Here is a 10,915-nt window from a genome sequence, read left to right on the forward strand (position 1 = left end):
ACTGCGAACATTTCTTAATGCATTTTCATATGCAATAGAGTACAAGTGTAGGATGAGTAGACTTATTTAATCTTTTAAATTATCTATTTTAAATACGAAGCCTCGAATGACAAAATTCTATCCTTTATTTTTGATTTGTTTGAATTAATGTTGCAAGTATAGCTCAACAATACAGCTATTTATTGGCTAAGATATAAGACATTTTATTTTCTTCCGCGAAAGTAGAAATAGAGAATACTGAACAGACATACTAGATCAACTCTTATTTAATCTTTTAAATTATCTATCTTAAAAACGAAGCTTCGAATGACAAAATTTTATCCTTGATCTTTGATTTCTTATTTGAATAAATGTTGCAAATATAGCCCAATAATACAGCCATTTATTGTCTAAGATATAAGACATGAAATTTATTTTTTTCTGCGAAAGTAGAAACAGAGGATGCTGAACAGACATACTAGATCAACTCTTATTTAATCTTTTAAATTATCTATCTTAAAAACGAAGCTTCGAATGACAAAATTTTGTCCTTAATTTTTGATTTCTTATTTGAATTAATATTGCAAGTATAGCTCAACAATACAGCCATTTATTATCTATGATATAAGACATGAAATTTATTTTCTTCTGCGAAAATTACATCATTCCACTGCTAGCTTTTTTGTTTTGCGCAGATAAAATCCCAAAGTCGTCAAACGGAATAAGAAATGACGCCTGGAGCTGTATTTCGAGCACCGTACTTGGAAAACGAGTTTTTATCGATACTATTAGTATATTTCAAGCACGACAGATGACCGAGGGTTGGAATAAGGTATAGTTTTTAGAGAAATTAACGCATCAGGTGCACAGGACAGGTGTTGCTTGATAGAGAACCTCGTAGCCTGCTTATAGGTAATATTTCCTCAAATTATACACAAAAAGCAACTAAAAAAAATTTCATTTGAACGAGACAAGAATACTAAACGATATAATCACCATTAAAACACAGGGTTTTAACGTTAAAAAAGATTTACAGAAACGTTTCATCGTTTCTTGAACCGTAATATTTTTGTTTCCAAGGAAAATTAAATTTTTCTTTTCATAAATTTTTTCCCCCAAGACCCCAACCAAGGTTTTCTCTCCAAGGAACCGGGGGGATCTTCTTTTAAACTGCTACGTGAATTTAAAAAGGTTAAGAACCTCCCGGGTTAACTACTTCCACGCGAAGTAATTCTCGGCAGCTGGTCCAAAGAACGCAAGGTGTTCTTGTTTCACTTTTTAAATATTTCGAGGCAGTTACGGAATTGTAGTTAAAAGCTTTTCACATTCCTCCTTTCGTTTTACTCTTCATTATTTTAATCGGTACGCGCGGTTTCACTTGTATCACTGTTGCGCCATTGCTGTATTAAATATTGAACCGGTGCATAAGTTTCGTGCAATTCGATTTTAACGCTTTTTCGATCTTCAAGATAATCCTTATTTGCATAAAATGATATTTTCGTAAGTACAGTCAATTAAAACATTTATGACGTACATACGTTATTAACGCGATTTAAATATTCGTTCAATGTTCTCTTTGTCACAAATGATACAGAAAATTTTTATTTAATTTACTTCACGTGGAATGTCTTTAGAAGTTTTGACAAAAATATGTTTCAGTTTTTTTAACAATCCATCGATTAATTTTGCTCGAAATGAAATACAAAGTTCGAACGTTTAAAATAAATGCTCGTTCGCCACCGATGCGAGCGGCAGCGTGTATTTGTTTTTAATTTTGTTTGGAAACACAGCGTTATCGCTAATTGCACGTTACGTGACGTCACGTTTACTATGCCGATCAGCTGACGTTTCACGCGTCATTCATTTTCTGTCGAAACACGCTTTCGTGAACCTTGGAGCCGTCGAGTCGCGTGAGTTGTAAATGATGTAAGAATCGGGCGCAGAAAAAGTGCGCACATAATGATACGGGGCAGAAAATCTTCCGATAACGGAGATCAAAATATTCGGGCGACCAGCCTCAAGATATATGTGTCGATGATTGTGAAAGTGGCTTGGGTCAATATTTCTTAATTTACTTCTCTTTTTTTTAATATTATTAGAACATAGCTATCGACAGAAAACAAGCGATAAATTCAATTTTTCATAATCATCGACACACACACACACTCACGTTACATCACGTGTCCTGAATATTTTCACGTGTTAGGATACTCGATGTCACGAGTTCACGTGATATGGAAATTCACTTCAAAGCGTTCGATGTTTTTAATTTATTCTCAATAATTTCTCCAAACGATATTATTTAGATGATCGGTTAGGTCTGGGTTAGGTCTGGGTTAGACCTGGGTTAGGTCTGGGTTAGGTCTGAGTTAAATCTGGATTAGGTCTGGGTTAGGTCTGTCTATAGATTTGCTAAAAATTATTCGAACGTGTGAAAATAAAAATTAGACATCCGAATATCACGCGTTCGTAAAGGTTCGATAATTACGATTAGGATTCGAATCACGAAGCAACGACGCTCCGGCGTACAGAGCGTCGTTTCGAGACATTTTTTCTCCCGTTGACTGCGAGTCATCGCCCTTGATCTAACAGTAAGCCACGGACGCTCCATCGCACGAGGCTGTGGGACGAACGAACACTCGAAATTCGCGATATCATTATCCCGGTGTCGTTGTTCACGATAAAATCTGACCTACATGCGGTTCACTGAACCCGCCGCGAACGTGTAATCTCTATTGTCGCGTCGTTCTTTCGACGTACGATATTATCTAACGTTTTCGATACCAGTCGCTCTCGAGGACCTTTCTACGCTATGACGATCTCTTGCACTTTGACTTGCAACGCGACCTCGTTCAATTTATACCCCGTCCCCACGGGATCGATAATGCACCGCCATCGTCGAACCGTTTGTTGCACCGTTTTTCCAAAATCTTCCACTTTCCACAAACGACTGGGAAAGTTTAACCACTGGAGTTTGGGAAACGATTCGACGGAGCAATTTTTCACTCCTAAATCAACAACAGACCATGAATACCATGCTTCAGGACATTTTAAGGCAGGTCACGTGAAGGGACAGTTCCTCAAATTGTCCGTAAAAACGATACTTTGTATTTAGACGATTGGAAACTAGTAATAATTAGATATAGAGCATATTCTTAAGATTACCATTTAGATTTATTTTCTTTAAGATCTAATCCGGGGAATTAATTTTGTTAGCTCCTCGATGATAATTCAAATTAATGGAAGAATATAATAACGTATAAAAGTCGGAAGAAATGTGAAAACAATTAATTTTAACCCCATGGTAGAGGTACATAGCGTTAAAAATGGCACCGAGCATTGGTCAACGAGAGAATGCTAATAGATGCACGTGTAACCTCGCCGACGACGCGATAACTATGCCATTTCTGGAATCCCTGGGATGGTTCGTTCGCGGAGGACGAAACTGGAGCAACGACCTTCGAATTCGGCCCCGGTCGACGGAGTTCGTGAACCCTGAAAAGAGCCTGCCAGACCACGGGGATAGATGGTACAGTTATGCTCTCTTCCTCCACCTGCTCCCTCCTTCTTTTCCCTCCATCTTGTTCTCTTTCCTATTCTCCTTCCTCGACCTTCCCCTCCCTCCCTCGCGGCTGTTTCTCTCGCACACGACCGTTTCCTCCTCCTTCAACAATGAGTTCGCGCGCGCCTGCACTCCCGCGCTCTTGCCCGCGGTAGAAGGAAATACCGTATGGTCACCTCGTCACCGACGCCAAGAGGAAATCCCGCCGGTTCGACGACCTGGCAAAGGTGACTCCGATTGTCTGGAAACCGACGCGTCGCGACGACTCACCGGGACGTTAGATCGATACCCGGGAAAACTGCTTTCCTTTTCTTATATTCTATCGTCGTCGCTCCTCGATCAATCTGGACATTCCGACGGAACGCTCCACGATTCCTGAATTTTTTATCGCCGGTAGATTATTCGAAATCGAATGAAAAACAGTCCCTTTTTACTATCTCTCTATCAAACATTCGAGATTCATCAATTCACTAAAACGGTTTCTGGCAGATAGTTAAGGTTGAGTCTAACTTTTAAACTGGAAATAATAATAATCGGTCGGTCTCTTTGTGTAGAATAAGTTTCTAAACTCGACTTGAAACATTCTAGATTCATCAATTTACTAAAACGTTTCTGGTAGATAGTTGAGGTTGAGTCTAACTTTTAAACTAGAAACGATAAATATCAGTGAGTCTCTTTTTACTATCGCATATCAAACGATGTATTCCTACTTTTCCGACCCATTTCCCACAAATTTTCAGCAAGACTGACAAATATTCGACATATAACATACTTTCTACATAGTATGAATGATATGTCTACAAACATTGTTTCAGTCAGTTCTTGGAACCTGGAAACTTGAGAAGTACAGCAAGTGTCCGAATATTTCTGTGACATGAAAATGACCGTACTTTCTGTTTTTCTTTTATTATTTATGTAATCACGTATCATAAATAAATAGTTCTTACGTTTTTGTAAACTACACACTGCATATTAACGTACATGAAACCTTCTTTTGTTCTCATTGTTTACATTTCTGAAGTACGGAATATAATAGTCAAAGCTATAGTGGTGTCCGAATATTTTCGTGACCGACTGTACGTCGATGGGTGTAACTTAATTTTCTAAAATTTACCCCAAACATTCGAAATTCCCCAATTCATTAAAATGTTCCTCACAGATAGTTGAGGTTGAGTTCAATTTTTTAAACTAGAAATGATAAATATCAGTGAGCGTCTTTTTATTACGTCGGTGGATGTAGCTTAATTTTCTAAAATCTACCCCAAACGAAATTCGAAATTCCTCAATTCACTAAAACGTTCCTCATAAATAGTTAAGGTTGAGTCTAATTTTACAACCGTAAATAATAAATAAATTTTTAACCCAGGAATGATGAATACCAGTGAATTTGAGTGTAGCAAAAGTACCTCCATCTTGGATTTTCTTCTATACACGATGCTCCAATGTCTGTTCTAGGTTAAAAGCACTCGGAGGCGAGATTTTTCTTAAACAAACAATCATTGGAAGGAAAACAACATTCGAAATTCCCGAATTCACTAAAACGTTCCCTTGAGTCTAATTTCTAAACTGTAAATAATAAATAAATTTTAAACCCAGAAATGATGAACACCAGTGAATTTGTGTGTAGCAAAAGTACCTCCATCTTGGATTTTCTTCTATACACGATGCTCCGATGTCTGTTCTAGGTTAAAAGCACTCGGAGGCGAGATTTTTCTTAAACAAACAATCGTTCGGAGGGAAAAACGCGACGCGAGTTTCTCGCGTTGGGTAAACGGGAAGACGGAGGAGGTCGTTGACCCGTCCGTGGTCAGCGAGGACGAGTACGGATCGATGATGGCGGGCGAAGAGCAGGGGCAAGCAGAGAGGAAGAAGACGTTTACCGGTAATGACACGCGAAACTTGAGTGGTACACGGGAAACGCGTGGAATTCTTACGCAAAGAGGAGGCTCGAGGTAAGTCGGTCGCTGATTCAGACTAGTCGGGGCCACTCCGAGCTGATATCAACGGGTTTTAACGGGATCGTGAGTAATCGACTCGCGCCGTCAAGGTGCAGGCCACCAATTCGAACCGAAACGAGGCAGGAAATGCTCGGCCTTCCGACCGGTAGTTCGATACAACCTAAGTCACGCGTTTATTCAAATACATCCACATATTAACTTCTACGAATTACACCTGTACGCGTATTCTTAGCTTTTCTTCTTTTTGTTTACCACAGTTAGGAAAATTTCAATAATCTCTCGCGAGAAGAATACAAATTTCTTACAAATTTCTCTAGCAAAGTATATTTTATTCGATATTCGAGAGCAAATTAAAAGGTGATTTTTCGTTATTCAAGGACGTTGGAAGATCAATCGTAGTTGAATTTGATTTTTTGATCTCGTTAAAAAAGAGGCTACTTGATAGTATTTAACATTTGCGTATCTTCGAATTTCTAACGTAATAATCGACAATCCGTGAATGCGGACAATGTTTCGAGACAGCAAAGTAATATATTAGCAATATTTACACGCATGATGTCAGTCAGTATTAGGTAATCAAATTACGTTCGCCAGGATTAATTCTACAAAGTAAATGCATCGCAATTACACGGTTCAATGATTTACGATTATGACTGCGCTGCAATTACGCGATATTAACAGTCCCCTTACTATGTACAGATAATAAATATGACTACTTTACGTTTCGACTATCGTTGGTGTCCGCGAAAATTACAGAATCAGTTATGGGATTCTCTCCAAGTTCGATGCTTGGAGCAATAGAATAAAATAAAATGAACAGAAACTGATATTAAATATCGTTTAAAATTATTCTCCACCGTCCAAATGTCTCGTGCAACGGAAGTAACGAATTTAAGGCTGTTTGCAAAAGTACGTTTAAAGATGTCCGTCACGACACGACCGCCAGTTTTCGCGGTTCGTGTGCCAGCGACTTTCGAAAACGTGCTTTAATCCGAACGATTCCATTATACGATCGTATTAACGCGCACGACACATGTTTTCACTCCTCCGTTGCTTTCACTTTCGCGTACGACGCGTAAAGATAACCAACAATCGGCCGATGACTTTTTATCAGGAGAGGAGAGGCTGTTGTCGTCATTGAACTTGGCTCTTACGAGGCCAGTGCTAACGAACGGATAATTGAGCCTTTTAATTGAACAAGTGCGCGCTGCCAACAGAGATTGGCAGAATTCTTATCTAAATTTGAATTTCGAACAATTCGTTAGCTATAAATAATAATTGCTATTACAAAATCGAAGATTTTACAACCGAGAGGTCAACGTTTGTTCGTTTATCGCAACACTGTTTCGCTAGAATAATCTTTATTATTTTAATCTGGGGAAAAAAGGAAAATATAGAGAAAGAGGTTTTCTCAGAGCAGCGGGGCCATTTTTGCGAGCAACGAAGGTCGATTTCTCGCGTTGAAACGCACAGTCGTTCGACGGCGCGGAAACAGTTCCTTCGATCGGCCGGAATAATCGCGGTTTCGCTGTAATTTAACTGCGAATTGGCAATTATTTACTGAGCCCCTCGCTAACAACGCACGAGAGAAATAATAATACTAATTGGCCTCCATCGCGAGTGTGCGCGAGTTATTTTAGACGATTGATATAAGTGCATACCCGAACGGAGTGAAATTGCATGTAATCACGGAAAACGAACGTCAAGAGCGGGGGGGATCATTAATCGTGGAAAGCAGTGATTTTCCTTTCTATCTATTTTGCTCGCGGCCGCGCCGGTCGACGACCTTTTTAACCCGGTAACCACTTGCTCGCGCTTTAACCGCGCTTTCTTTCGTCACGAGTTCCCATTTCACTCTCGCGCTTTTCCGTTCGTTTTCTCTACGAATCTCCACCTCCTTTCCTGCCGCCCATTTGCGTGAATTATGGCGCTCCGAAGTGCAACGACGCCCGAATTTTACTCGCGACGAACATTTTTAATTCGTTAACCCTTTGCACTCCTACGTCGAGCGTGATTCGACGTCAATTTTTATCTCAGGAGCTCACTTTTCCAAGTGAGACTTTTTCAAGTCCAAACCAAAGAGATATCGTACACTTGAGGGTTACAAAATGCAACAGTGTAAATAAAACAGATATTTTAACAGGTAAATTTCAAATAAAACACTTGAAGGCGTTTGGGAGCTGCTGGTAACAAAATTCAAATATAATTCGAAGTGCAAAGGGTTAACTTGACACTTTAATGGCCGCACGTATCACGCGAGGACCGTTGTTCGCCATCACTGATATTGCAGACCAAAGTGAGGTACATGAAGATGCTAGGAATATTATTATAAGGAATTATAAATGTAACAAACGTAATAAGATGAGTGTATGATGAAATGGTGACTGATACAGTAGATCACGCACACGTGACAGTGGCCAAAGTCTGCTAGCTCGCGAAGTCACGTATACGTGACAGCGGCCGTCAAAGTGTTAAGAGAGGAAACCATTGTGACGGATTGAAAAAATCGAAATTTTATTTTCATCTCTTTTCGATGCTTGGAGTTTTAAGAATGACCCCCCTTAAAATAATAAAAATACACGTGTGCCCGTTTTTAGTAAATTTTTGGAGGCCTCTAATGCTCCCTAGAGGTCCCTATTATGGCTAGAATAATTTATATTTTTATACGAAATTTTTCCAAGAAGTAGTTCAAGAAATGTACTTTCGGAAAACATTAAACATTTATCAGAAAAAGTTTCATAGTTACGGCCAAAAAATTCTTGAAAATTGCCTTTATTTTCAGCCGTTGCAGTGATTTCCTCCCTTAAATTAAAATACATCGATAAAAATTCCTTGTTAGAATGTCGATGCAATTTTAGTATTGAAACACTTGGAAGATATTGGAAAAATTATTTAAATCATACCACGATGTGACTCTCGGTCATTTATGAGAATCATGGGAATAATTAAAATGTTATTGCATTTGTTTATAGTTCAAATTCATTTATTTATGCAACCAAGCTATATATAAACATAAAATATTATACACAGGCCATATATTTTTTGATTTCGAATTATATAAAAGGATTTAAGGATAGTTCCAAAGTTCAAATGTGACTCAGAGTCATATCATGGTACGATTAGGGTTAATTGTGAGAAGAGTTCTCTAAAAAAACTGCGTATGAATATAATACAGACTGTGGTGTAGTATTATAAATCCTGTATGGTATGAAAAGAATTTTGATAATGGTTAACCATGTATTCTGTGAGTTTTTTATGTAAAACAAGTTGAATCGATTAAATACGTTCGACAAGAAATAATCTTCTACCATTTTTGCACCGAATTTTACGATTTAATTAATAAAGCAGAAACAACATCGACAATTCATAAACATTTGGAGAAAATGGAGGTTGTGTCTGAGCTCAAATAAATATTTTATACTATATTTCAGTGAAAAGGAAATAATTTTTCTGTACACTTGCTGGGATCGAATAATATTTCTTAATTCTTTGTTAAATTCTTTGTTAATCCTGACAAGCTATTCATTGTTATTTATCATTTTGATAAATCTTTCTATTTCTCTCGCTGTTTCTTATTATGCACAAAGATCATTCTGCTCGTCAGAAATATTGTCCAAAGAGTTAAACAATAACACTTGTTATCACTAACAAACAACTTTAACATTCAACTATAAGGATTTCTCATGTTTTTACAAATTTCTTTATAATTTTATATTCAATCATACACGTTGGAATTGTCTGTTGTATGTTATTGAATTTATATGCTTATTTAAGTATTTAGTAACATTGAATATCGGATTAACGAGTTTACGCAGCGATTAAACGGAGCATTAAGTTTATGATTTCGAAGCAGAACCGTACCCATGTTGTTTGAAACTTCGATCGTAACATTTAATCTTGCATGTATCGAAGTTTTTATCTTTACAACTTCATTCTGGTTTACTCCGTTTATCGTTCCATATTGCACAAAGAATGCAGCCTTGAATAAAATCTTTGTTAAACACGACAATAATATTCGCTCGGTTTGTTTCTCAGCTTTAACATATAAATGCATCGTAACGAACAGATACGTCGATATAACATGTATTAATTCTTAAATTGTTTTCGTGATCACTCCAAATAATAAAAACAATACATTCACGATACATTTAATCCTACAATTCAAGCACTATATCTGTGATCCAAAAAAGGAAAAAGGAAAAAGGAATCGTACCTTTCCCATTAGCAAAGTTAATTCGTAATATAATTCGAAATCTATTCTAAACTTAACGATTTAAACTATTCTGTATCTTTGAAAAAACGTTAAATTTATTCTCGCGTTAATGTCTTTAAGTTATCTGTTCGAAATCCAAAATAGCATATTTTCCTTTTCAAACGATATAATTCGAAACGTAATATAATTCGAAATCTATTCTAAACTTGAGGTATCGATTAAAACTATTCTGTATCTTTGAAAGAACGTCAAACTTATGTTCGCGTTAATGTCTTCGAATTATCTGTTCAAAATCTAAAATAGCATATTTTCCTTTTCGAACGATCCTCGTAAACGGTGGTCAAACTAAGAGTATTGGACTAAAATTGTTTAACTTGAAGAGTTGAAAACTCAGGAAAAAAGTAAAAACAAGAAGATGGATGCCCCCGATAAAATCTTAAAACCCAAAATAGCATATTTTCCTTTTCAAACGATCCTGGTAAATGGTGGTCAAACTAAGAGTATTGGACTAAAATTGTTTAAGAGTTGAAAAATCAGGAGAAAAGTTAAAACAAGAAGATGGATGCCCCCGATAAAACCTTAAAACCCAAAATAGCATATTTTCTTTTTCGAACGATCCTCGTAAAAGGTGGTTAAACTTATTGGACTAAAATTGTTTAACTTAAGAGTTGAAAAATCAGGAGAAAAATTAAAACAAGAAGATGGATGCCCCCGATAAAATCTTAAAACCCAAAATAGCATACTTTCCTTTTCAAACGACCCCCGTAAATGGTAGTCAAACTTATTGGACTAAAATTTATTAACTTAGGAGTTGAAAAATCAGGAGAAAAGTTAAAACAAGAAGATGGACCTTAAAAATGAATAACCCTGAGGATTTGTTCGGCTCGTTTAAAGCGATCCTGTAAATCCTAACCGCGTGGAGACCCATTAATGGATCCCAAGGAGCTCGTCTCTTGTTTGTTTCGCGCGATAAACGGCGATAATCCGCCTGGCGTTTCCGCGCGTTTCTATGGGAAAACACGCGGGCGTAGAAATAGGAGCACGCGCGACGTAAATGCGTAGAAAATCGATCGACCGATAATCCGGCGATAGAACGACCTCGTTCCTGGTCGAATCATCGGCCACACCGGGACCTCTCGCCGTCCTGTGTAGTTAAATATTTGATCTGCTAGACCACCGATAACCCTTATCGCGGTTCACACG

At 37.6% G+C, this 10,915-nt stretch overlaps 1 long non-coding RNA gene across 2 annotated transcripts in view; it reads left to right on the top strand.

Annotated features, from left to right (window-relative positions):
* The window catches only part of LOC122404565, a 164,426-nt gene extending 156,852 nt beyond the window's left edge, over positions 1-7,574 (top strand). For both annotated transcript variants that reach the window (XR_006259715.1, XR_006259716.1), the window contains one exon: positions 5,227-7,574. This is a non-coding gene — a long non-coding RNA (uncharacterized LOC122404565). The remainder of the gene's footprint in view (positions 1-5,226) is intronic.
* The last annotated feature ends 3,341 nt before the right edge of the window (positions 7,575-10,915 follow it).

The sequence above is a fragment of the Colletes gigas genome, unplaced genomic scaffold, assembly GCF_013123115.1.
Source record: "Colletes gigas isolate AHSC1104 unplaced genomic scaffold, ASM1312311v1 Colletes_gigas_Sc00003, whole genome shotgun sequence".
In the NCBI taxonomy this organism is placed as follows: Eukaryota; Metazoa; Arthropoda; class Insecta; order Hymenoptera; family Colletidae; genus Colletes; species Colletes gigas.